The 27,748-nt window shown below is 43.9% G+C and overlaps 1 protein-coding gene and 1 long non-coding RNA gene across 2 annotated transcripts in view; one reads left to right on the forward strand and one right to left on the reverse strand.

Annotated features, from left to right (window-relative positions):
• CTNNA3 (catenin alpha 3) overlaps nucleotides 1-27,748 on the reverse strand; it is a 1,574,321-nt gene that overhangs the window by 1,354,396 nt on the left and 192,177 nt on the right.
• LOC132251169 (uncharacterized) lies at nucleotides 933-27,267 on the forward strand. Its single transcript, XR_009463043.1, has 3 exons — nucleotides 933-1,037; nucleotides 14,350-14,490; nucleotides 25,389-27,267. It is a non-coding gene; the product is annotated as an uncharacterized LOC132251169 (long non-coding RNA).

A 27,748-nucleotide genomic window follows, 5' to 3' on the forward strand; every position in this document is an offset into this window, starting at 1 on the left:
GAACCTCTTTAATATGTTGACATTTCTAGGTTGACATAGGACCATGTGTACTGTTGTTGAGACCTGAATGGTTGTCTTCCTAATGCCAGAGTATGGATTAAACAAGAATAGCATTAATCTGGAAATGATAAGGGAGCTTTTTTTCTGGATGTGTGTATTTCTTTTTCTGTTTTTTTTTTGGGAGGAGGGGCAGTTGTTTTTTGGTTTGGTTTGTGCAGGGGTGTTTTTTTAACAAATAAAGTTCACTTTTGAAAAAGCAAGGTTGCTGATGTTGTTTCTAACTTCCTAAAACCAACAGGATGATTGCCTCAGAATTACAGTAGTCACCATAGATCAAGACATAAAGTCCAAAGTATCAACAGCTGCCGGAAGGGATATTCTGGACTTGTCAAGAGTTGATGATGCAACATGCCTAAGCATATGTGTGCTCTTGTTCTGTAGGTCCTCTTCAAATGGACAGAGACTGTAAACATGCTCTGTTACTAAATACTGAACTGAGCACAGTATTTCTGAAATCATAAAAGTAGTGAACTGACCTGCAAGTTTCACTGGCTTGCCCAAGTCTATGGAAGAGCCAGGGACCTATGACACTAGATGGTAGGGCACTAGATGCTCTCACAAGATTGATTATAATGGAAACTGAGATTTGCAAGGAACATGGAGATGGAACCCTTCAGTGTATTCATTTTATTTTAACAGATGTAATTTTTAGCAGTTGATTTTACAAAGTGCTGTCACAGAGCACTGAGGTGCCCTGCTCCTAAAGAGGGGAAAACTGCTAGGGAAAGAGCCCTAGCAGTGAATAAGGAGCCCAGCTGTTGGTTGCCAGGGCAACTGGAGCTAGCAAGAGATCACACCTGCCAGCAGTCAGCTGACTGAAAGGGGCAGGACGTGGCTCCCTTATAAACCCTAGGGGCTGAGATCAGGAGAGTTCCCTGCTAGCAGCCTAGGAGGAAGGAGCTCTCTGCTATGGAAGAGAGGAGAAGCCTGATGCAGGAGCAGCATCTGACACACTGCTGTGAGATAAAGAATCCCTGGTAAGCTTGAGCGTTGTTATGGCTGGGTGACTTTTGTTTATGTTATAGCCAAGGGGCTTGCATTTGTGTTGCTGTTTGTCACTGGTGGTTTGGGTGAGGCTATTAGGGGTTGGAGGAGGCCTCATAGGTGACCCACAGCAGTGTGGGAACCCCTGTGCCAGCAAGAGCACAGCATTTGGGGTGCACTGACCCCAGCCCCAGAGAGGGGCTGTTGAGAAGAGGCCCTGGAGAGAGGTGGCATTGCTGAGAAGCCCCAGTGCGGGCACGGTGAGCCCTGGAGGAGGGGGCAGCATTGTGGTGAGCCCCAGGAAAGGGGACAGTGCTTGCAAAGCCCCAGAGAGGGGGCGGCACTACTGAGGAGGCCCCGGAGAGGGGGTGGCATTATTGTGAGGAGGCCCTAGAGAAAAGGGGCAATGAAGAGCCCCAGGAGAAAGGCGCCGCGCTTGAGAAGTCCCAGGAGAGGGGGCAGCATTGTGGAGAAGTGCCAGAAAGATGGGGCCATGGAGAGCCCACGTGCCAGAGAGAGGGCATGGAGAGAGACAGGGCCGTGAAGAGCCCAAGCGCCAGAGAGAGGGTGTATACCCAGACCGAACAACATCTATTCCAGCAGCGAGGCTAGGGGCGTGGTAAAAGGATGGTTGGAGCCATGCATAGCCCATAAGGCTAGGGTGTCCCTGCAGCACCCATCACAGAACGGGACCCACAAGGGGTCCAGGCAACTACGGGGCCTGAGCATTCATCAAGACATGACCAAGAGGGCGTAAAAGGCAGCCTCCCTTATACTGTCATCAAAGAACGTGGCAGACAAGAATTTGAGGGTGCCCTTGCTTCAACTTGGCATGAGAAGGGGGCCTTGAGGAGATAACGGCCCTCCTGCAGGACCCCGTCGTGACAGTGCCTTTAACATTTTAATTAGTATGAAACTTGTCCCAGCCGCCTGTGAAGGGTTCAGGATTGAGAGTATGGTCGGGGGTAGAAAGGTAAGAAAGATTTAGTGACTTAAAAAAAACACAACTATGCATAGTAACAAAACAAACAATGACAGACAAAAGCAATTAGCATTGGTAACTTATCGGCAGTCCCCTCTGATGCCTGATGCACAGCAAGCTTCTTTTCCTCAAAGTTCAGTGAAGTCGGGCGTCCCCGAACGACACTGTCCAAAGGGGTACCAGAAAGGACCCTGGGATGCAGTTCTTGGGCTCCTCGAGGTCCACGGGCCCACTGATCCAGGCAACAGCTAACTAATCCTTTTTACAGAGCTGTCTCTTCCTTCCTGAATGGTTTCCAAATTTCAGCTCATTTATAGCTTCTGAATGATACTGATAACAAACAACCACTCAGATTTCTTTTACTTCAACTGTCCTTAGACTGACCAATTAGCAGTACAAGCCTTGCATTTCTTTGATAAGGTAATTTTAACTACGCCACAGGCCTTACTACTTCAAGGCTTTGCTAAATTTACTAGGCCTTACTTTATACAAGGCCTCACTACATCTTAAACTTTAATTAGGGTTTTAGCAACAACAAAGCTTAATATCTAAACAAATATAGAAAAACACTTGATGTGATCTTCATAGAGCCTTCAGCAAGCACCTTTATCACATAGGCACACTTTTCAGCTGTCACAAAACTATGACAGGTAAAAATTTACATTGAGTGCATCTACACAAGATGCTTACTGCTCAATATCCTAATTACACTGCACAGTAGTGTGCCAGTCAAAAACTGGGCTAATACACTACTGTGCAGTATTATTAAGCTACTGCTCAGTAAGGATCACCAAAAAAAGCGTGCTGGTGCTACTGCGCAGGAACTGTAGTTACTGCAGATTTAGTTAGTACTTGCTTAATGAAGTACTAAACTAAATGTTCAATTACTACTGCACATTAATGGACATGTAGACTTGCCCAATAAATATGATATAATAGGCACTTAGATTGCATAATGATTAGAACTCATTAGAAATAGTTCCACAAAATGGCTTCTTGTTGGAAAATTGTAGTTTCATCAAAAAACAAACAGTTGGCAGCAAAAAAACTCAGTTTTAATTTCTTTATTTCTAAAATATTTTGAAATTGTTGAAAAGCTCCATGTCACTATTTTAAACAAAAATGCATATTGGAGAGCAATATTACTTTTTTGTTTTTTAAAAATTGTTTGTTTATTTTCAATTAAATATTAAAAATGTTTAAAAGGTCAAAATACAACCAAAAATTTCAAAATTATAAATCAGTCCCAAAAAGATTCTGTGTTTTAAGTTTATAAAAGAATTAAAAAGATCTTCAACTTTTCCCCTACTTTCAGGATGGGAGATATTTTTGGAAAGCTCAATACTTCATTATTAGAAAGAAACAATGTTTCCTGATCAGTTTGTAACATAATAGGAAGCTTAGAAATACTGGGTATATACTGTCACAGATATTACAGGCTCATGATCTGAGTGGTCCTCCATAATTTCCATTAATTCATGAGTTGTTAAATCAGCTTTTTATGACAGTTTTTTATCTTGTGCTTCCTTTCATTGCTTAAAACATGTATAAACATATCCCATGTACCTCAAGACAACACCTTGTTTCTGTCAGGGTGCTGACAGGGTGAATCAGCTCAGACTCCCCAGATGTCTCCTGGGCCTGGATACAGTTCAGTTTAAGTTTTCTAAACTCAATATCTTGGCTTCAACAATGTGAAAAAATCATCAAGGGTAAACAGCTCATCAAGCAACCCATTTCAAGCTCTGTTCTCTCAGAAATTACACATTTGACAAATAACTATTCCCCTTGTCTCCATTTGTCCTGTCAAGTTCTAATTATTATAGCTACCATCACTGGATCCTTCATGTGCATATTTTTGTATATTTCCCAAATGTTTCAAATATAGTTCCCAATTTTTTTTAAATTAAAAAGAAAACTTGCTGCTCAGCAAGATAAACTTTTGAATAAAATTAATTAAAGCTGCATTCCCTCTTGCAGCCTCAAGTATAGACACATGGTCCAAAGAGAATGCAGGAGGCATTAAATCTCTGAAACCTGAACTTATGTTCAATTGACATACGTTAAGAGTGGCACACAAGCAAACTAAACTGAAGTCCTAATCCATCAAGGCAAATTTATTAGCAGTACCAATTTGTTAATGTTGACAGGAGGTTTTGTCTTGGCAATTCAATTTATATAGCAAAAGGAGCTGGTTTCAAACTTTTACCAGGGATAGATACTATGAATGGCACACTTCTTTTAAATATCAATTTTTTTTTTTTTTTAAATGTGGTTTTCTGCATACCTCACAAATATTTACAGGACAGCAACTTTGTAGAATAAAAGCTTCAAGCCCTTTAGCTGTGTACTGAATGTAAATGCATTTCTATATGATAGATTTAATACAGAATTGAGAATAAATGACTTTCAGCAGCTGCACTCTGGACCTATAAATTGCTCTGAGTATTACAAAATCCATATAGAGGAAGAACAGCTGTATAATTTACAGAATCAGTATTTGTCAAGAAAAGCTGAAATATAGGATTTGATTTCTTCATTTTCAGATTACACAGCCTCATAAAAATTAGAAATTATCCTTGCAAAGATCCTATTTAGATTAGCACATTTATTCCTCTTGCTCATTGCCACTTAAAATCCAGCAACCTCATTAATTCTCATAAATATTACTTGAAATTCAAAAAGTATAAAAGACCAAGAATATTTTTACTAAATAAATGAAAGAAATGTAACAGGCTAATTAATGTTGACTTACTGTGTATGATTATGCTCTAATAAATTCTGGAAAACAAATTGCTCTAATTTGATGACTTGAATAACGCAGGTAAACAGAAAGCAAACAACAGGAAGTGAAATGGGATCCCTGCTATGGCACCATCTAGTAGCTGCCTCAAATCTATTCTAAACTCTAGATCCTCTGGTACTGTCTTATGCTTGTGTGCCATGTCCTGATGTTAATTGGGAGGCTGCCCTCAGACTACCTGGGCTAAGTACAGACATTCAAAACACCCGATCCTGAATTGATTCAATCTTTGCAGGTTAGTCTAACCTGCGTAGATTGAACTGATAACCAACTGAATAGACATTTGCTTTTGATTCCAGAAATGCAACCACATGCCTGCAGTGGCTCAGGCTATAAGCCATGGGAGTGCTAGAGTGAGCCTTCTCTTCCCTTCAGGCTGGAGGGAAGCTGAGCTGGGTGGGGCGGGGGCAGGCCCAGCAGGCCGAGTGTGACTGGGGTGGGGTTTAAACCCCAACCCTGGCTTTCAGGGTCCCAGCCAGAGTGTGCCCAGCTTTCCCCTCTGCTCGTGGCTCAGCAACACCCAGGACCCCTGAGCCCCACTTCCACCCAGGGGGAGATCTCACTGTACCTTCCCACCTGCCAGGGCCATGGTTTTGCTTGGGGCAGCCCAGGAGCAAAGGCCAGATTGTGGGGAGGAACAGGAACAAAATGGCCCCAAGCCCAGGTGGGGGTCATAGCAGTGGTGGCTCCATCCTGGACGTGGTCCCCGCTGAGCATAGGGACCCAGGCTGAAGGGTGGGGGTGGGAAAGGAGCTTGAATGTGTTCACACTAGTCCAGAACAAAACTGAGCATGCAGCTGGGAGGACAGCTGCTGCCCGACAGCTCCTTCTACCCACTGGAGAGTGTTGCCTGAGCTGGTCCTAACCCCTGCTGCAGTGGGCCCGCAGGCTCACCCCCTCAGCCCTGAGTACTATTACCTGTGTTCTCCATGCTACCCAGGAACCAAGCTGGGTTCACCAAGAGTGAGTATTGCTCACTCTTCCCCTACCTAGTGGTGGTGATGCAGAACAGCCCTGTGTATCAGGCACCAAGCATGGAGTGCTACACCTTCCGCTTCCCCACCACCACTGCTGCCATCAGGGAGGGCCTTCCCTGGCCTTCCTGATGGGCACCACCTGCACTACCAAACTGTGGTTGGCCACAAAGTGGGAAAATAGCAGCACTGGAGAAGCTGTAGGGGTAGTTCCCTGCACCTGGAACCTGATACATGGGGCCATGCTGCACTGCCACTGCCGCCACCAGGTAGAAGAGTGAGCAAGGTATGCCCAGCCTGGTGCCCAGTGCCCTGGGGGACACGGGTAACAGTTTTTGGGGCTGAGGGGGCAAGCCTGTGCCACGTGCACCACTGCAGGGGCCAGGGCCAGCCCAGGTGCCATTCTCCAGCAGGCAGAAGGGGCCACTGGGCAGGACCTGCTCCTGCAGCTGCATGCTTGACTCATCTCAGCTCTGCCCTGTGCTACTGTGGACCCACTCAAGCTCCTCCCCTCCCCCCACCCCCCAGCCTGGGTCCCTCTGCTTGGTGGGGCTCGCATCCAGGGTGGAGCTGCCACTGCCGTGATCCCACCGTGTGTGTCCCCGCTTGGGGTCATTTCACTCCCCTCCTTCTCCCTGATCTGGTCTTTACTCCTGGGCTGCCCCAAGTGAAACCCCAGCCCCAGTGGCTGGCAAGGCACAGTGGGATCATCCCCTGGGTAAGAGGATGGCCTTGGGGGTCCCAGGTTGTGCTGAGCCACAAGCAGTAGGTAAAAGCCAGGCACAACCCAGCTTGGATCCCTGCCAGTGGGAGAGGGAAGGCAGGGAAGTTTAATCCCCCTCTGCCTGAGTCAGCTGCCTAACATCCCTGCCCCTCCCCTCCAGTGGGGAAGTCTGGCAGGGGCTGCTCCCTCCCTGCCAGACAGACCAGGCTGCATCCCCAGCACACACACCCTTGTGAGCCAGCTGTCACTGCTCCAGCTAGAGAGCAGAGGAGTGGGGCCAACCCTGCTCTGCTGTGGAGACGGCACAGCCCAGTTGAAAACTGCAAAGCATGCTGGGATGCTGGGGGACTGTGATTTGACTTGAACCAGGAAGGGATCTAGGACAGAAGTTCCATATACCAGTTTGACATAAAGCAGTTAAGTCTGATACTACTTTCAACCAGGTTTATCTTAAACTAGTTTCAGCCACTTTGTAACTTGTTTAGGTGCACTGAACTTATGTTTTGTTACAGGCTTAAACCAATTTCTGATCACTTAAGCTGGTTTATGTGTAACTTCTGTCCTTAGCCCCTGAGTGACCCATATGTGCTTCATTCCACCCTGCTCATCATCAAGCCAACTTGGTCTGGCCAAATCTTTAGCCCTCTGAACTCATGCAGGGTGTCTTATCTCAGTTGGTCTCATTCCACAAAGTTGATTAGTTAAACAATCCTTAGGCTGATTTCTTCTTTCTGCATTATGGTATTTGCCTGTGTGTCCATAGGTACACTTCTTCCCACCAGGACATGGTTGTTTCTTGTGTTCTGGAACAATTAGTTTCCACCCAAGAACTTTATCCAGATTTGGGCTATGACAACCAAGATCATCAGGTGGCATGGTTGTTGTGTCTTCTCATACTGCAAGCACACACTTAAGTAGATACAGTAGTGCCACAAGCTATCAGACTCAAGATTGGTGTCACATCCTTTGGTACCACAATGAAGGAAAGTTTGTATACTCTATTTATTTTTTTTATTTTTTTTTTTTTTGCTGGATGCCAGTGCTGGCCCTTTCACTGACACATTTGGTCCTGAACTGACAGATATTTTGATGTCTGCTGGACTCACTTTTGGTCTCAATTCTAATTTTCTATAGTCATGTGCTGGTAAAATATTAACCTGAACTCCTGTGTTCAACTTAAATGAAACCATTATTCCTTTTACTTCCACTGGCTAAATACGGTCCCTCTCATTGGTTTTGCCTGATTCCACTACATCTTTTAAAAAAAATAAATAAATAAATAAAAATTCTTCCAGTGTATGCTCAGTTGTGTACATTTTATTTTTGTGGCTTGGGGATCTGCAGTGCTTGGCAAAATAGCTCCTCTTGCTACACTTAAAACAGAGCTGGTCACATTTTTTTTTCATGCTACTGCACAGACAAGCCTTTTTGTTGAATTCAGTTTTTCAGCCTGGACCTTCAAAGTTTCTGTTGCCCTGCATATTTAGACCATCTTTTCTAGAGAAAAATCTTCCTCGCACAATAGCTTTCCTTGTAAAGCAGTGTTTGCAATGCCACAAGTAATCCTCTTGTTAATTGGATATTCTGTCAAGTTCCCAAAAACACAGTTCTTGCTCAGTCTCTTCAGTTTAGTAATATGCTGAACTATACTTTCTCCTCTTGGTTGTCTGCACTTTTAAAAAAAAATCTGTCTCTTTCAAGAGTTTCTCATTCTTTTTTGGCACCAAGTACTCCTCACATTTGGATATTATTACACTTAACTGAATACATTGGTCTTTTTGGAAGGTAAAAGGGCTATAAACAGCCAGTGCCATCCTCCCCAAAATATACAAGGTAACTGAGAATTTTGCTTTGTCACTTCTCTTCTGTTCCTATGGCTGCTAGGTACCACTTGCACCTTTGTCTGAATACCCTCCAGTTCTCTGCTGTATTGCCCAACAGCAGAAGGGCAGGTGGAGATTGCAAAATTTCCATTACCAACTATAATTTCATTTCAACTATAACTGTGCAGGCAGACCACTTACAACAGCCCTTGTCTGTCCACACAACTGACTTGCTTCACTCGCTCTTAGGGTCAACTTCTTTAGTTTGTATCTAAAATTCTTTCAAGTTACTTCTCATTTGCCACTTCTGACACCATGATGTGAACACCAGGTTCAATAAACACAGGCATAGATAAATAAGAAGAATTAACAATAAAGTTTGTGTGTGAAGTAATAGGCAACCTCTGCAGTCCCTTGGTCTCTCTATCTAACTACATAACTGAAGGACCATCTTCCAATTACCAACTTCCTCAGCCTTCTTAGATAGGGAGAAACTCAAAATTACCAACTTCTATCACCACATTCTCACAATCTGCAGTCTTTATTCAGAGCTTTTTCTGGGCCCCAGGGTCTCAGTATCCCCTAAATGAATTAATGTAATTTGCAGCTCCTTCCCCAGGTACCCACAGTGGTCTCCCCACTCCCTATTAAAGCCACCACATGCCCCACAGCCAACACAAACTCCCACTAGGATACCTGCATAACCCAAATAAAACCCCTCTGCTGTAAGCTGGCTATTAGGGCTGCGCGAAGCTTCAGTAGCCAATTTGATTCGGAGGATATTCAGCCCAGTTCAACGGCCAAATCTCTGAATCTGAATCAAAAAGAGAGACCCATAAAAAGTACTTAATTGAATCAAAGCTTCCAAATTGATTTAGAAAATATTTGGAGATTAGGAAGGCAGACATGCAGGAAACAGAAACTGAGAGGAGGGAGAGGGAGGAGGGGGTGGACAGGCTGCTCTGATATTGACATCTGTAGCTGGCCAGTGACTGATCTTTCTTGCAGTTCCCTTCCAATCACAGTGCTCTGGGGGAGGGATGTAGAAATGACATATAAGGCTGTGTGAACTCATCTGTGTGCCTTTTGTGAGCTGTCTGTCTGTCTATTGCAGCAGCATCTCAAGGGCTCTGGCTTGGTAGTAAGTAGTCTCTTGCCACCAAGTTCTATCCAATCCTTTCCTATTTACCCTCGCCTACAATCCCTATTGTTACCCATTTGTTTCAGCTTATTCTTACCCCAAAATCCTCTTATTTGTTCTTGTTAACCTGTCTTACCCCCCTCCTCCTCCCCCCCCCAGCAAAAAAAAAAAAAGAAATCTGTGTTTTCCCTGGCAGTGTCATCACTGTGCAGGAAAGCACAGCATATATTACACACAGACACATTTTGCAGCACACCAAACATAAAGCATGCTGGAAAGGCAGGTTCCATGTCTTTTGGCAGGGGAGGGAGAGGGGGCAGAGGGAGAGCTGCAAGTTTTTTTTTCCCCCCCCCCCCCCCCCACCCAAACATAGATGCACCCTCTTTCCTGGCAGCAAGGAGTCTTCTGCTGCTAGTGGGAGCAAGGAGGTGGGAGTTGTGTCTGCACTTGCAGCAGCACCACCAGTAACCACAACCAGCAGCAGCATGACATTCTCCAATCCCATTTCAGTTGCCAGCGTGAGCCTTCCAGTGCCAGAGGAGGAGCTGGATCTGGAAGCAGGGGACCTGAGTGCCTTAGCCAAGGAAATTCTGGGGAAGGAGGGGGAATATGAGTTTGTACTCCACACCCCTCAAAGTTCCCCTAAAGGCAGGTCTCATTCTCTGGAAGGCACCTCAGGGGAGGTTGTGAGAGCAGGTAGCTCAGTTCCTCCTGTTGTTGTGCCTCTGCCTGCTGAGGAGGGGCATAAGGCAGGTTCCCCACCTGCAACTCAGAAGTGGGTGGGTAGTGTAGTGTGGGATCATTTTGAGGTGGCAGATTATCCCAGGTATGCCACCTGCCAGCACTGCCAACAGCATATCAGCTGGGGCAAGGACTAAAAACATTTCAACCCCACAGTGCTGCTGCTGCTGCATCTCAGGAGGCAACACCCCTTGCCCTTGTTGCTCCTCAACCTGGCACCAATGGGAGCATGCCCAAAAAGAAGTCCCCCTCTCACTCCAAAGCCCCCATCCCCAAGAAGCAACAGCAGGCCACCCTGGACCAGTAGGACAAATGTGGGGACAAAGGGGGGGGCACATTCTCAAGGTTAGCAAGGTCACTCCAAGCATTGGGGAGATGCTTGGTCTGGATGGCCAGCCTTCTCCTTCACTGAGTGTTCAGGTGGCTCATGGCACTCGTGGCCCCCTCCTACCAAGTGTCTACATACACCACCTTTACCAGGATGGTGGTGCCCTCCCTGTATGAAGCATGCAGGGAGTACTTGAGGGAAGAGCTATGGAAGACAGGTCCACAGGTAGCCTTGCTCTTCACCCCAGAAATCTGGAGCAGCCGGGGTGAAGATCATGCCTACCTCTCCCTCACAGGGCACTGGTGTGATCAATCAGGTTGTTGGTGGGCTCTCCTTCAAGTGGAGGTGATGGATGAGTCCCACATGGCAAGGGATATTCTGGTGGCCATGAACTGCATGGTGCAGAAGTGGCTCATTAGGCAGGTTCATGATCACCGACAATGGGGTCAATATGATCAAGGCAGTGCATGATGCCAACTTTGTTGGCATCTGCTGTGTGGCACACAAGTTCCACCTCATAGTCAGGGATGCCTTGGAGGGGGACAGAGCTCCCGGTGACAGCGCCATCACTACCACAACCAGCCAGCTCATTTTAAAATGCAGGAAGGTGGTGGGCTACTTCCATAGGTGCATCAAGGGGGACAAGATAGAGAAACAGGAAGAGCTGAGCATCCTCCAGTACAAAATCATGCAGGATGTGGAGACTCGCTGGAACTTCACATACCTGATGCTTGAAAGGCTGGTTGAGCAACAGAAGGCCATCCATGAGATGGCCTTGCTCAGGGAGATTGGGATCAGTGGCCCCCTTAACAAAACCGAGTGGGATACCATCTCCAAGATCTTGGTGGTCCTCAAGGCCACAGACAGCCTTGTGCTGGTGATGCCCTCCTTAGCCAGGTGATCTCCATAGTGAAGAAGCTTGAGAATCAAATGGAGAAGTTCCAGGGGATCAGCGTTCCTGGCTGAGGCAAGCCACTTTCACCAGAGGTGCAGGCACTAGTGAAGTGGCTGAAGGAGGGCATCAAAAAATGGCTCGATCTGTTGTGGTCCAGTACGGTCCCATGCTGGTGGGCATGTGTGAACCGAGGGTAAGGGTGAGTCTGCAGCAGTAAAACTCTCAATCACTGGGTGGAGGTGCTGGTGAACAGTCAGGGAGGCAGAAGGGCAGAGGTGGGGGGGATGTGGAAGAGGGGGATCCACTGTCCTGTGCCAGCACTCCAAGCACCAGCCAATCTCCTCCACCACAGCCACTGCCAACATGAGCCAAGGGCATGGCTTCAATTTTGGGGTCCAGAGGCATCAGAGACCACCATCTGGCAGGTAGTGCAGAGGCCTAGGTGACTACTAGGGCTGTGCGAAATTTCACCAGCTGTTTCATTTTTATAAGTTGTTTCAACTCATATCAAGCTTGAAACAGCGAAACTGAAAGGGAATTAAAGGCTTCAAAACAGCCTTGAAATGAAACAAGGGCAATTGAAACATTTCAAAATATTTCAAAGCTAGGCTTGATTGCAGGGAAACAGAAAGTAAGGAGAGGAAGGGGGAAAACAGGGGAAGGACTGCTCTGATATTGACATGTGTAGCTGGCCAGTGACTGTGATCCTTCTCTGAGGTCTCTTCCAATCCCAGTGCCAGTGTGGGTACGCCTTATCGCACACACAAAGTCACACATCACAAGTTTTGCTTGTCAGCAGCTTGAGGTGCAGTGCCCCAGAAATCCCCTGTACCTATCTCCTTGAAACTTGGCAGGCTTCATAGCCTTAGTGGAGGCTATCGTCCCTGCTATTTTCATTCAAATCATGCAAGAAATGACAAAGTTTATAGGCAGTTTTGTGATTTCCCCCTCAAGCACTCTCTTTACTTGAGAAACATAGGTTAGGGGCCCATTACAGAAGGCATAAGCTTGAAAGTCTCAGTTTCTCTCAGTCTGTTCCTCATCTGTTAGTATGAAAGAAGACCAAGAAATAATGTTATGATTTTCTTTAAAGTCTAAGAAGATTCTGACTAATCTCTAAATATAAGAGAGAATGATCAGACTAAGCATATGATTTAAGAGAACAATTAAGAAAAAGTAGAGCCATTACACAGTGAAGATGGGATTTAAAATAAAGATAATCAAGGTGTGGCCCAAATGCTCAATTAATGTTTTGTCTCAATTTTCCATAAAGGATGACCTAATAGAAGCAGAGATCAAAATAATTAAAAGTAGCACATTTGAGATGGAAACCAAATTTGGATGGCTTACTGTGATGAAGTCAGAAGTCTCAGATAATTTGCAAGCTAGAATACTTTGAAAGATAACAAATTACATTTCAAGTCTATTATCAATATTTTTAATGAATCTGTCAGTTCAGGAATGGTGCCCTGTTAATGAAGAATATCTAACATAGATCTCTCTCTCACTCATAGAGTTACTATAACACTATAGGACCATTAGTCTGAACTCAATACTTTGCAAGATTTTAGAAGAAATTTTGAAGCAAAGAGTAATTGAGGTAAATGGAGGCAAATGGGGAAAAAAGGGATAAAAGATTTATCAAAAATAAATCACGAATAGACTAACCTAATATTTTCTCTATCATAACAGACTTCTTAGATGAGAACAATGCAGTGAACTGAATTCATTTATATGAAACAGAAGCAGTGATATAGTGCCTCAGGGGACATTATTGTCTAGGGTGGAAAAGATGGGGAGGATTAGAATGGAATGGATGTGGAATACATAAGAAACTGGTAAAAGGGGAGATTACAATGGGTTAAATTTTAAAAGGAGTTATCAGGATGGCAACAGTTACTTGTGGTGATCCACAAAAATAGTTTTAATATTATCCTTTGTAACAGTGTTCAAGAAACTGAGGAGAGTAGTTGATATGCTGGAAAGTACAGCTAGGATTCAGAGTGACCTCGACAAATTGGAGGATTGGACCAAAAGATGTCTCGTGAGGTTCAACAAGGACAAATGCAAAGTCCTGCACTTAGAACGGAACAATCCCATGCACCAGTACAAGCTGGGGGCTGACTGGCTGGGCAGCAGCTCTCCAGAAAATGTTACAGTGAACAATAAGCTGAATACGAGTCAACAGTTGGCTCACATTTGCTGCCAAGAAGGCTAGCAGCATATTGGGTTACATCAGTAGGAGTGTTACTAGAAGGACAAGGGAAGTGATTATTCTCTTCTATCCAGCACTGATGAGGTTACATCTGGAGTACTGTGTTGTTTTGGGCCCTGATGACTCTGAAACTCATGCTAAGTTGGGGCCTACTCACAAAAGTTAAAATACAAAATACTGATGCTGACTGCATAGTGCAAGAAGATGCAAGTTCATGGCTATGCCATCTGAAAAGAAATAATGAACTATCCCTTCCAGCTTATTTTACTATATTCATGATGATTTCAAGCTGACTACTAGTTGTCTGGTGTATATAACCATGTGGAATGTCTATGCTTGATTTAACTAGTATGGTAAACATTTATTTTGCAATTAACTCATGTTTATGTGCAGGGTGCGACATTCTCCATATGTGATAAGTGTCTCCTCCTGATTTAGTTCTTTGGGGGGGTTTTCTCGTGCTTTACCTTGTTTTCCAAGGACACTTATGTTTTCTTGATTGTTAATCAGTTTCTTGATATGTTCCAAACTGGATAACCTCTTGTCACTGAGGAAAGTAATTCATTGAGATTGGAACTTTCTGATAATCAGTAATGAACAGTTTGATTAATAGGATTTTCCTGTCAATTACTGTTTGGGAGTTTCTCTTGATGTATACAATTAAAATAATGCTTTGAAGATGCTGGAGTATAAGAAAGCAGTGAAAACAGCTAACGGGTCACACTTCAAGAGTGAGAAATCTCTCTGACACCAGCTGCTGCTGTGCCCAACTTACTCAAGAAGTTGATGAGAAACAGACCACCTCTTCATCACCTGTTTGGTAAGAAATCATCACCTTATACTAATTACTAGACTTTGCTTTGGTTTGGGCTCACTTGACTTGATTTTGAATACTTGTAGTAAATAAAGCCTTTCTGTCACTCATCAAATGAGGTGTCATGTCAATCCCTAGGCTACTCCAGAATCCTAAATTTTTATTTACTAACAGACCCCCCATTATAGAAAGGATGTGGACAAATTGGAGACAGTCCAGCAGAGGGCAACAAAAATGGGTCATATGACTTATTAGGAGAGGCTGAGAGAAGAGAAGACTGAGAGGGGATTTAATACAGCCTTCAACTGCCTGAAGCTGGGGATTGAAAGAGGATGGAGCTAGACTGTTCTCAGTGGTGGCAGATGACAGAACAAGGAGCAATAGTTTGAAGTTGCAGCAAGGGAAGCTTAGGGAAGATAGTAGGAAGAATTTTCTCACTAGGAGGGTAGTAAAACACTGGTATAGGTTGCCCAGAAAGGTTACAGACTCTCCATCCTTAGAAGTTTTCAAGACCCAGCTAGACAAAGCTTTGACTAGGATTATCCTGCTTTGACCAGGGGGTTGGACTAGCTGGCCCCTTGTGGTACCTTCTAACCCTCTTTTTCTATGATGCCAAGAATTTGGTGTATGCTAATGAAATCTGCAGATGACAAAAATGTTGGGAGGCATTGGCAATATTAAGGAGAACCAGATTAACCTACAAGAAGCAGCAGATGAATTGGTAGACTGGAGTCATAGAAATGGGATACCATTTAATAATAAAATGCAAAGTTATGAATATAATACCAAGAAGAACTTAACAACAAGAACTTGTATGTTAAGCTAAAGACTTCACTTTTGAAAGTGATAAAGATCTGGCTATACTGGTGGAGTACAGCATGACAGAGTCCCTAAAATGAGAAGTGACAAAAAAACCTATAATATGGAAGTACTAGTGCAAAGCATTGGTATGACTTAGTTTAGAAAATTTCGTAAGGCTCTAGGCAATTATATTTTTAAAAATATTAGACCAACTAGAACAAGTGCAGAAAAGGGCTACTAGAAGAATCTATCTTAAGATGGGTATGCCACAAATTTTGACTTGTTTCGAGGCTGTGACTTGGATGACTACACAGTCCAGTGGGTGGCGAATTGGCTGGAGAGTCACACCCAGAGAGTCGTGGTAGATGGGTCGGTTTCGACCTGGAAGGGTGTGGGCAGTGGGGTCCCGCAGGGCTCGGTCCTTGGACCGATACTCTTTAATGTCTTCATCAGTGACTTGGACGAGGGAGTGAAATGTACTCTGTTCAAGTTTGCAGATGACCCAAAGCTATGGGGAGATGTGGACACGCCGGAGGGCAGGGAACAGCTGCAAGCTGTTCATCTAGTGGACTCCAAGATGAACATGAGTCGGCAGTGTGACGAAGCCATCAAAAAAGCCAATGGCACTTTATCGTGCATCAGCAGATGCATGACAAATAGGTCCAAGGAGGTGATACTTCCCCTCTATCGGGCACTGGTCAGACCGCAGTTGGAGTACTGCATGCAATTCTGGGCACCGCAATTCAAGAAGGATGCGGATAACCTGGAGAGGGTCCAGAGAAGGGCAACTCGTATGGTTAAGGGCCTGCAGACCAAGCCTTACGAGGAGAGACTAGAGAAACTGGACCTTTTCAGCCTCTGCAAGAGAAGGTTGAGAGGCGACCTTGTGGCTGCCTATAAGTTCATCATGGGGGCACAGAAGGGAATTGGGGAGTATTTAACCCCGGGGGTTACAAGAAACAATGGCCACAAGCTGGCAGAGAGCAGATTTAGATTGGACATTAGGAAGAACTTCTTCACGGTTCGAGTGGCCAAGGTCTGGAACGGGCTCCCAAGGGAGGTGGTGCTCTCCCCTACCCTGGGGGTCTTCAAGAGGAGGTTAGATGAGTATCTAGCTGGGGTCATCTAGACCCAGCACTCTTTCCTGCTTATGCAGGGGGTCAGACTCGATTATCTATTGAGGTCCCTTCCGATCCTAACATCTATGAATCTATATGAAAAGGAAGATTGAGGATTGATATGATTGTTCTTTATGAATACTTATCCGGGAGGGAGCAAAACTATTTAAGTCAGTGGCCTAACTAGCTGAGCTCATGAGCTGGGCAAACCATGCAGGAGATGAACAGGAACATGCAGTTCTGAAAGCAGGGAGAGGACAAATTCTGAGAGCAAGGACAGGGTGGGCACAGCAACCTTACCCAGCTGGGGGGGACTTCTAAACAGTCCCCTCCAGGCTGCTGCCCACACATGAGTTCTGCCCACTTCAGTTCTGTTGTTTTTAGAGCAAAAGCAGCTGGGAACTGTTTCAGAGTTCCCAGCATGGCGATGCTGCCAGGGCAGAAGCTAAGCAATTCTGGTGTCCCTTTCAATCACCCATAATCACACTATTCATTTAAGTGTATAAATTGATTCTAAATAAACTTACACTGGAAATTCAAAAAAGACTTCAAACCATCATAAGAGTAAAGTTCCATAATGGCTTTCCAAACAAGGTAGTGAGGGCAAGGAACCAAATTTGCTTCAAGATAGAGCTTGATAAATTCATGGAAGGGATTATATGACAATGAGATCCTGTAGTTGGAAACTTAAGTTTCTGATAAGCAGGGATCCTGGTTTTCTCTGTTTAAAAACTACAAATTATCTAGTTTAAAAACACTCAAATCTGTGTTTTTTCTGTTATTAAAATGAAATGCCACTTTATATGTAGGTATCAGTTGAACACAACGTCTTATTGATATATTTACAATCTTAAAGTAACTTGGAAGCATACCAGTGCCTCATTATAATAAAATAAACGCTAAAAACCTATACATTTTGGAGTTTGATTTTTGGTTTTTAACTGGGGAAAAATCAGAGCTCCCCCTACCCACTTTGCTCACCAGGATGTGAGTCTAGCTGCAGCTATTTTTCCCCCCCCCCCCCCCCCCAACTGCTTTGTGGCACTCTGGGCAGCTCTGGTATGCTAGTGCCCTGTCCATGCCATTGTCCATCACTCCTCACTCACAACCCCCTGGCCCTGACCAGCATCCTTCACTCCCTACCCACAGCCCTGCCAGTGCCCCTCACTCTGCACCCAGAGCCCCCAGCCCTGCTGGCTTTCCTGACTCCCAGCTGCCTGGGCTATGGGGCAGGGTACCAGGTCTACAGCCCTCTGCCTCCACCCATCCAAGGGAGGTGGCAGCTGCTGCTATAGCCAGAGCAGAGCATGGATCCTGGCTCCCCCTCCCCCGTGGGGGGGCCACAGCTGGAGCAGAGCCCATGGGTGGGGGCAAATATGGGCTGCCTGCTCCGGGCTTAAGACTCCTGACCCTGTTTCCCTCCCCACAGAGCCTCTGGCCCAGTGGGCAGGACCTAGCATGGCAGAGCTGAGTGGGATGGGGAAGCTCAGTGCTGCCACTGGGAGCCCTGCACCATCATGGTGACGTGCCTCCTGCTCACCCAGCAGCAGCAGAGGCCACAGTTCCATGCTTCCAACTCCACTGGTGCCAGGCAGGGAGGGGATGCCTTGCCATGGCAGCGTGGGGCTCCCAGTGGTGGCACCAAGCCTTCCCACCCCACCCCACTCTGTTGCCATACTGGGTCCCATCTGCTAGACTGAAGAGGGCCCCTGGGGGGAGGGAAGTAGAGCGGGGAGCCGCAAGCCCACAGTAGCCAGTCCACATCTGCCTCCACCCTGTGCACAAATCTGAGGGGCATGTGCCCCCATACATTCCCCTGGGAGTGTGTGCAGTATCAGGAGCCCTTCTGACCCCCCGCCCCCACATCCTCCCCCATGGCCTCCCAGATGAGCCACCTGGCTCCATCCCACTCCCTGCCTAGGCCCTGTGGCTGCATATTCCTGGCCCCAAGCCCCACACCTCACCCTGGCTGGGCCATACCCCCAAGTCAGACACTGCCCAACTCCCTCCCTCCCTCCGGGGGCCTCAATCACAGCTTCCCATCAGTAAGTCTTGGGGGTAGTGAGAGCTGCTCTCCAGGCTGTCTGACATGTGTATGTGTGTACATGCATGTGTGTATGTGGCACCCCCTGCCTGATTACCCTCCTCCTGTTCTCCCCAGCTCCTTGCAAGCTAGAACTCAGCCAGCCTGCAAGGGGAAACCTGCTGTTTCCCACATTTTTCTCTTTAAAATGAGAACATCCACATTTTACTGTGGTGAAATGAAAACCCGGATGCCTGATGATAAGACACTTTGGTTTCACTTCCTAGGATCATCCTGGAATAGTTCACCTACTAAATTGCATGCCATCTGTGATGGGCCGGCATCGGGGATAATGCTCAAGGGCAACCAGCACGGTTTCATTAGGGGCAGGTCATGTCAGACCAACCTGATTGCCTTTTACAATCAGGTCACAAAAGCACTGGATGCAGGTGTCGCCATGGATGTAGTCTTTCTGGACTTCAGCAAGGCCTTTGACACTGTCGACCACCCCATCCTCATTAAAAAACTAAGCAACTGTGGCATCAATGCCTACACGGTCAGATGGATTGCTAATTGGCTGAAGGGTCGTACTCAGAGGGTGGTGGTGAATGGGTCATATTCAACCTGGGGAGAAGTGGGCAGCGGATTCCCCCAGGGCTCGGTCCTTGGGCCCGCGCTATTCAATTTCTTTATCAGCAATGTGGATGATGGGGTGAAAAGTAACCTGTTCAAATTTGCTATGATACCAAAATTTGGGGTGAGGTGGGCACGCTAGGAGGGAGGGAAAGACTGCAGAAAGACCTGGATAGGTTGCAAGGGTGGCTAACAAAAACGATGCATTTCAATATTGACAAGTGCAGGGTGCTGCACTTGGGCAGTAGTAACCAGCAGCAAAATTATAAGATGGGAAATTCCCTTCTTGAGAGCACAGAGGCAGAAAGGGATCTTGGAGTCATCATTGACTCCAGGATGAACATGGGCCGACAATGCGAGGTCATGGTCAGCAGGGCCCTATCATGCATCCACAGGTGCATATCAAGTAGGGCCAAGGAGGTGATCCTCCCCCTCTACGCGACACTGGTCAGGCCACAGCTGGAGTACTGTGTCCAGTTCTGGGCACCCCACTTCAAGAGGGATGTGGACAACATTGAGAGGGTCCAGAGGAGGGCCACCCGCATGACCCGGGGACAGCAGGGCAGACCCTACAATGAGAGGCTACAGGACCTGAACCTGTTCAGCCTTCACAAAAGAAGGCTGAGGGGGGACCTGGTGACCGTCTATAAACTCACTAGGGGCGACCAGAAGGGTTTGTGGGAGACCTTGTTTCCCCTAGCGCCCCCCAGGATAACAAGGAATAACGGCCACAAGTTGTTGGACAGTAGGTTTAGATTAGACATCCATAGGAACTACTTCACAGTTAGGGCAGCTAGGATCTGGAAACAACTTCCAAGGGAAGTGGTGCTGGCTCCTACCCTGGGGTCTTTAAGAAGCGGCTCGATGGCTACCTGGCTGGGGTTACTTGAGCCCAGTTTCCCTCCTGCCCAGGCAGGGGGTCGGACTTGAAGATCTACAAAGTCCCTTCCAACCCTACTTCTGTGATTCTATGATTACACCAAAATCTTTGGCAGAGTTCTTGATCTCTCCTTTTTACCTCCTTGGCAAACTATAGGATTTTGTTCTTTTGCCCTAAGAGTCCAATAGGGTGCTAGAAAGCATTTTGTGTCTTGTGGTATGCAGAAGTATGGGGGATGGAGTGGATGTTCTCATGAACCCTTCTGTACTGCAATACTGTTTGAAGTTGAGACAGGCTGAACTCAGTGACTTAGGTCTTATGCTACTGTTTTGGAAAATGGAATATTTCGATTTGTTGAACTGATCCCAAACACTTCCTTTTCATTCAGATCAACAAACTGGATTTACCAAGTATATTGCCAAGTGCCCAGCCTTCAGCTCCACCCCCACCCAACTGTGAGAGCATGGTGAGGGAAGAAGGGTGGCAGTATTCTGGGTGTCCCACTATTCCTTATGGTCAGCCTATGTTTATGTGAGATGCCTGTACAATGTTGAAAAGCGCACTAAATGTTGCCTACATTTGTAGTACCTGCTATGATTCATTGGATTTAATATAGTCCTAAATCTTATCCCAAGGAATACTGTAAGTACTCTTCTTATAAAAGCAGTGCCCAATTATACATGGGATTCGTTACTAACTCATAGGCATGGATTTGAAACTTCATAGATTCAATTACATCTCACTGAGAAGGTATTATCTCTCTTCTTTCCCATATTCCCTCCATTAAGTATTAAAATAAGTACTAAATATAAAATCTTGACCTAGTCCCAGTCATAACAAAAAAGGAATAATCTGTTTTATCCTCATATCAACTTCCTGTTTGAAGAAAGCTCCAGAATGCTGCTTCAATTTCAGAGACTTGCCATCCAGACTCATTTTACCACTATCATTTCCAGGAAGATAAATGATGAGGGCATTCTAAGTTCACAAAAGGGATGGATGCCTTATTGCCTAAGTGGATTATACTTTTCACAAAATGTGATATCTCCATTGTTTTATATGAAACCAGGAGAAATGAACCTATCATATGCATCTTTCTCTTTACCACATTCCTCATTCATCCAGTTTTCCTACTAACTCAGTCTTTTAGCTTAATTTTATTTGATAACTAAAGTGTTCTATGGGTGGCTAACAATTGCTTTCAGGATTTTGAAATTATTTAAAAAAATACAATCTTATCAATGGTGTGGAAGACTACTGAAAAATTATGATACAGAGAATACATTAATAAATTAAATGGTTTGAGGTTTTATTAACGCACAGTAAATGTTCTTCTGTAGTATACATTTTTTGCTCTAGATTGGTTTAGTATATTTCTTATAAAAGCTGCAGCATAAGCAGCCAGAAAAATATCCATTCCTGTCAAATGACTCGAGCAATTTAGCACAAATGATAGTGGACAGGGTTTCTTTTAATTAGAGGCAAAAGGGGAATGCCCTCATCAGTTGAATTTCTAGTCGAAGTCTTCAGTTCTTAGTGAATCTTAGAAGATTCAAATGACATAAAATATCACTCTTAGTTGATAAATATTTCTGTAATTCAGAATTAAGTGTCTCTAAACAACCTGCTCTTTCCTATATTGAGCAAAAAGAAGTCTTATTAACATTATCTAAAGGCCAGACCTGTATAGACCATAAATTAAATGATACAATCTTCAGTAAATAGTTTAAGTGCTCCAGATAAAATCTATAACAAAACAAAGCTCCTTTACTTAACAAAATGAAATAGATTTAAAAAGCTAAACAAAATGAATCCCCTGGAGACAAATTAATTCAACATCATGTGTGAGCAAATCACAACACATGACTTGTGAAACTCTGGGTAGGGCCTTTCAGCAAGAATCCTAATTTATATTTTTTTTAATTTAACTTGCTGGAGAGATCCAACAAATGTTTTGGACATTTAATATTTACAACATTTTAAAGGTTTCAATCCATATATTTTCAAGAGATGTTTAACTTGGTATAATAAGATTTTTCAGCTATGATAAAGGCTTCCCTTAACCTGATAAAGTCTTTATAAGTAGAAAGTCATTGTTATTTCACTTTTAAAATTATATTAGTACATAAAAGTCACAACCAAGGTCGACCTCATTACAAGAATAAAAAGAAAGTTTCTTCTCCCAAAGTTTACAATCTTAAAATGGACAAAAACAAATTTAACAGAAGGATAAAGCATAAATAATCATTTTTAAGGGCTTGTTACACATTGCACTTTGAGCAGCTCAAATGTTGATCAGTGTTAGTGTAAGCTCGAGTTTGGAGAAGTTGCACCTTAAGGCTAACAACCTTCTGACTGTCCCCCACCTGCACAGCTGTGACTTGCCACTAACAGGGAAGGCAAGCAGAAGCCTGACTAGCAGCTACAGCTGTGAGTTGCCACTGCAGGGCTAGTGAACCAGGACAGGCTTCTATCCCTGCTTTAGGTAGGGGTGTGTGAGAGATGTGGTTTATTTGTTTGTTTTGTGGAGTGGGGGGGATTAGGCACATGAAGCTTGGAGGTGGAGAGTTAATGGGATGGGGGTGGATAATGAAATAGGAGGTGAAAAGGAACAGAGAGTGGGGAAAGGGAGGTGAAATGAAGGAAGTCAGCTACTGAAGGATAAAAAAAGAAGTAAAAAATTACAGAGAAATAAAGAGGAAATACATTAAAGAAGGTCTCATGTTTTAATGAATAGGGATTTGGGATTAGGGTCTGAAGGGTTCTGGCTGTGCTTCCCAGGGTGGCTAGCAGATGGGAGCAAGGGGGAGCATGGGAGGGCTAGTGAGCATCCTTAAAAATGGGAGCATTTTTGAGGGAGCTGCTACCTCTTTCCCAGGAAGGAAGCCCCAGCTCATGGGGCCCTGATCTGGCCTCCTACCTTGTTCCTCCCCACTGCCTTAAACCGTACTCCTGGACTGGTCCTTGCCCTGCAACCTGGCTAGCTGACATGTGCTCTGCAGGCTATTTGTGCAAGGTAACACCCTTGGGGGGGGGAAGGGGAAGGTCACAAATTTGAGAATTGTAGGGTGAGTTAGCTTGGTGCCAAAACCATCCTCCGGGCTAGGGTAGCCATAGAGGACATTCCAGTTTTCTGCTACTTTGTCCTCTGTCCTCTATTGATACAAAACCCAACACCTTTATGTCCTCTATTTTTCTCTTCTCTATTGATGTTTCGTAACAATAGAGGGCAGAGGACAACCAAACTATTCTCTGTGATGGCCACCCAACTCTGGACAGTAGAGTTCAGGGGGTGGAAAGTTTGTCCACACGGAACAGGGGGGTCAAGGAGGGGATGTTGCATCCAGGGATGCTGGAGGACTGCAACTTGGGTGGCTCATCTATGGAGAGTAGTCACACATTAATGGAAAACAAGCTGGGTAACACAAATCAGAGATAAACCTCACTTGAACTGACATAAGACACTTAAAGTGTGCTTAGGTTCAGATGTTAATATGTGGACAATCCAGGGGTTAAGTGCTCCAGGAGCCAGGGGCACTGCATAGGAGGTGCATGCAAGTGCACATTCACCCCTTGAGTGTGGCAGTGCATCACCTACAAAAAGGTGCCACTGACACTGTCGACAGTGCCTGTGAGCAGTCGCCGCTTGCCACCACACTGCTGACACTGCTAGCGGCATCTGCGGGCAGTCCGCGATCCCCACTGCCTGTCACCAAAGCTACCAAACACAAACACATGACCCTTATTTAACTGTTAAGGAACTTGTTTTCTCTAATGCCACTCACACTATTACTCTAAAGAAAAAAAATTCTTGTCAAAATTCATTCTGTCATTGCATTTAGAAAGCTGGGTAGCTTACTCAATCCCAAATGAAACTGTTTTTTAGCAAACAAAAAAAAACCCAGCGTAAAATAATCTTTCAGATATGATATCTCTGGCATTTTCAAGGCTATAAACAAATGTCATAGTCAAAGAATTAAGGCCCACCAGGTAGAAACCTCCCACTACTTAGTTAGTTCCAAATTTGTGTGAAATATCTAACTTTACTTCTCACTGGAAAAGGCCTGAATATTGTATAGTCTGCACCTTAGATGATTACTTCTTGGAAAAAATTGCCACACCCAAAAAACAGAGAGCATTTTGATAGTTTCTTAAAATTTGTAGCACCCTGAACTTGATCTAGGGTTTGAAATGTCCTAACAAGAATAGGCTGACCAAATGCAAAGGTGTGAATGTTAAAAGCAATACACCTCATATACAGTATGTTTTATCTTCTATAAATGGTGGTTAGTGTTAGGTAACCTAATATTTTTCATTATAAGATCCAGTTGTGAATTGTTCATATTTTTAGAAAATTAACTCCTCAGTCTGAAATGTCCCATTTTTCTCCCTTTACCCAATAATTATTTTGTTAGGACACATATCCAGGATATGGGGGAGAGATGAAAAGGAAAAACTGAACCTTACAGGCACCTGAACCAGTATCATCTGATCAGTAGAAAATTTTCTAACCACCATTTGCTGGTATATACTGGGTGTGGGTTGATTTCAGTAAATTTCATTGACACTGTTCCAATCTGCATGAACTATTTAAATATTTAGTGGAGCAGGAACTGGCCCCCTCCCTCTCACCTGTCAGATGAGTGCCCTAAATAATAGGCTACAGTTTCATTCTTATACTCTCTGTTTCACTTAAAAGGTATGGTATTTTTTATAAAGTAAAAAACCATCATCAGGAAACATCTACCTCAGACAGAATGATAATTACAGCATTCACCTGAATGATTGGCAACCCACATTCAAACCCACACTCTGCCCAATTTAAAATTATTATATGGAAAAGAATCTCTCCCTTCTCTGGACAATGCCCAAAGCACCAGGCTACGTGCTAGTCTTGGAGAATTTCCACTGTCAGAGATGTTCCACTTTGTCCTAAATATTTAGATATTCATTGAGTCACAGACAGAATCAGTGGCCTAGTGGTTAACCCACCAGCCTTAGAGCTTGGACAATTAAAAATCACTCTCTCCTGCAATTAACTTTGAAATATTTTATAGAAAGTGGCACAGCATCAAGAAGAAAGATTGAGAACAGCCTACTCCAAAATAACCTACCGCATGAGGACGAGGACATACTTCTGAGGGACTTCAAATTCCTTCTGACACAGAGAAATTGAATCGGGAAATCCCATAACATAAGCAACAACTCCAGGCACAGGCCATTTGTGCCAAAGGATAAGAGGAAGTAGAAGCAACTTCTCTTCACTGGTTTTACAAACCTAGCCCTACAGAATGCTTGCAATCTAACCTGTTATAAATTTGATCCCAGTTTACACTTGCAAGTTAACAAACATAATTTTGGCAAATAAACCACTCATCTAAGCACTTTATTTATCCCTGTCTCTGACAATCCTTAATAACAGGATCACATCCTTTTTTTTTTTCCATAGGAACCCTGTCTCATTCAGTGCACGGACTGGGCTGCTCAAGAAATAACTGCAACATTCTTTGGTGAATCACATTGTTCTCTGTTACACTGCAGCCTCATTTACTGCCAGAGATAGAAGGAATACAGTAAATGAGGCTTTAAAAAAAAGCAGGAAGAGCAAATACATTTTTGTGCTGAAGGCAGCTGAATACTGTCTGGAAAAATTAGATACTCCCTCTGCCTCTCTCAATGCTTCAGTGTAATAGCTTGAAGTGACTTGGCTACACCTGGCTCAGTACCTCATAGGATTCAGCTGTATGTATCACACATTACAAGACAGCTATTTTAGGAATGCTTTAAATAATTTTTTTAAGTTTCTAAAACTGCTTTTCATATCCTTTCATTTGTAACCCATACATGTTACTAAATACAAGTCAAGCTATAATTTAGATTTTGTCCCAGGGGACAGATTGGTAAATGGAGGACAGGTAAATTGGTCAAAAGAATCATCATAAATTTATCATGTGCTCCTGCAATTTATCAAATAATTGTCATCTCCGTATAATTTGTGTGATGTATACAAATGCACAGTTTTCCATATTATGTAGAAACTTCTCTCTACAGGTCCCAGCAAGAGCAAAGTGCTCACCCTTAGCATTCTGCTGTTTTACATTTTTGATGGCATTCACCAGCCTGCAGGGCTGAACACTATCACATCAGTGAAAGCACTTGGTCATCATTTCAGGCAGTAATTATTTTTCTACTAAATTGGAGCTCAATCCAAAGTAGCCAAAGGAAAGATTTCTACATAGGACTTAGTTTCAGGCCCTGGATGCCAAACACTTCAAATGGTATAGAATAAAAACTACCACCAGCTTTCTCTTACATCTCTGGGATTTAATGCTGTGAAAAAAATTACTTAAGCATTACTTTCACTGAGAAGTTACTTATTGCCTAATGCATTAAATTAATTTAAATTTAATCACTTTAATCTCATTACATTACAATGTCCTTTGTTTTCCTTATGCAGCATACTCACTAGTCCTAAGATTTATAGTGAGAGTTTTTTAGTAACATTTCTGGGTGAGTAATATAATTCACTTGGTTGCTAGGAGTAAAATACTCTAAATTGTATACCATCTAGATGCTCACTAAGCCACTCTGTAATCAGCCTAATGCTTTATAATTTAGAAGTTTTTGAATAACATTTAAAAACTTGTAGTGGAATAGATTTTTTTTGTCTTGGAAAAAAGTTTATCGGGCAAGAAAATAACCTTTCTAAAATGCTTCATGTCTTCCGGGCTGCTATTGTCATTTATGAATATAGCATAACATCTTTCCATGAGATGATACCTCACTATTAAAATGATAAATCGCACTGAATGACTATCTAATCAATTTACTTTACTTCAGGATTTGAATATCACTTCTGCAAAATGAACCAGTGTTTTCAAAACTGTAATCCTTCAGACGCTTCATCAGCAAAGTTAACAGGCATAATTGTCTTTTTAACGAAAAAAACTTTTGGGTCTTTATTGCAGGAGCAGAATGCTAAACAATCTTTAAAAAGACTTATTGCTGCTCAGCAAGAGGGCAAGAAAAGCAAAATACTTGCAGTCTCCAATATAAATACCTTTTTCTATGAGATATAGTAACACTTGCAAGTTGTGAACATGGTTGAACTGTTAATTTTTCTCAGCTCTTGGGTGTGAAAATTATTTAAAAATGCAATCCACATTGTTTTTTGGGTGTTTATTAATTAAATCCTTTCACTGTGAGTCAGGCTAGAAAGTAATTTGCCTGATGGAGAAAGACAAGAAAGAAAGGAAGTTTTGTTACTACAAGGCATCAAAGCAAACACTTTTGACGTTTTGAAAAAGACCTGGTGGATGTTAACCTGTCTTAATTTAGTATCATTAAAAAAATATTGGTAAGTGGAAAAATACCACCTGGCAATTATACTAACCATTTATTAGTCAAGGAACCATTCCACTTCAAATAACCTACAATCTTGTGCCCGTTTTTTTTTTGTTCCCCTAGGAATGAAGGGCCTTGACATCAGCAGTGGCCCATTGTGAAGGGTGTTAAGAGTTTGTCTTCCCCAGGGAAGGGAACTTGTTCCAAATGAGTTCTTTGAGTATTTTTTAACCAACCCCCTTAACTAAAAACATTCAATATATGACATCATATTCATCAGCATCACAGGCAGCATGCAGGGGTGGCAAACCTGTAAAAGCATAATGATGAAGTTGGGCACACAGGGGCAACAACAACTTCTGATTGCTTCCAGAGTGATTGTGTGGCTGTGGTGGTAGCCATTTTTTTTCTGCCCTCTTCCCCAACCAAATAAGCACCCAGAACAGTTGCCACGCCCTTCTTAGA

This window comes from Alligator mississippiensis, chromosome 6 (genome assembly GCF_030867095.1).
Source record: "Alligator mississippiensis isolate rAllMis1 chromosome 6, rAllMis1, whole genome shotgun sequence".
Lineage (NCBI taxonomy): Eukaryota > Metazoa > Chordata > Crocodylia > Alligatoridae > Alligator > Alligator mississippiensis.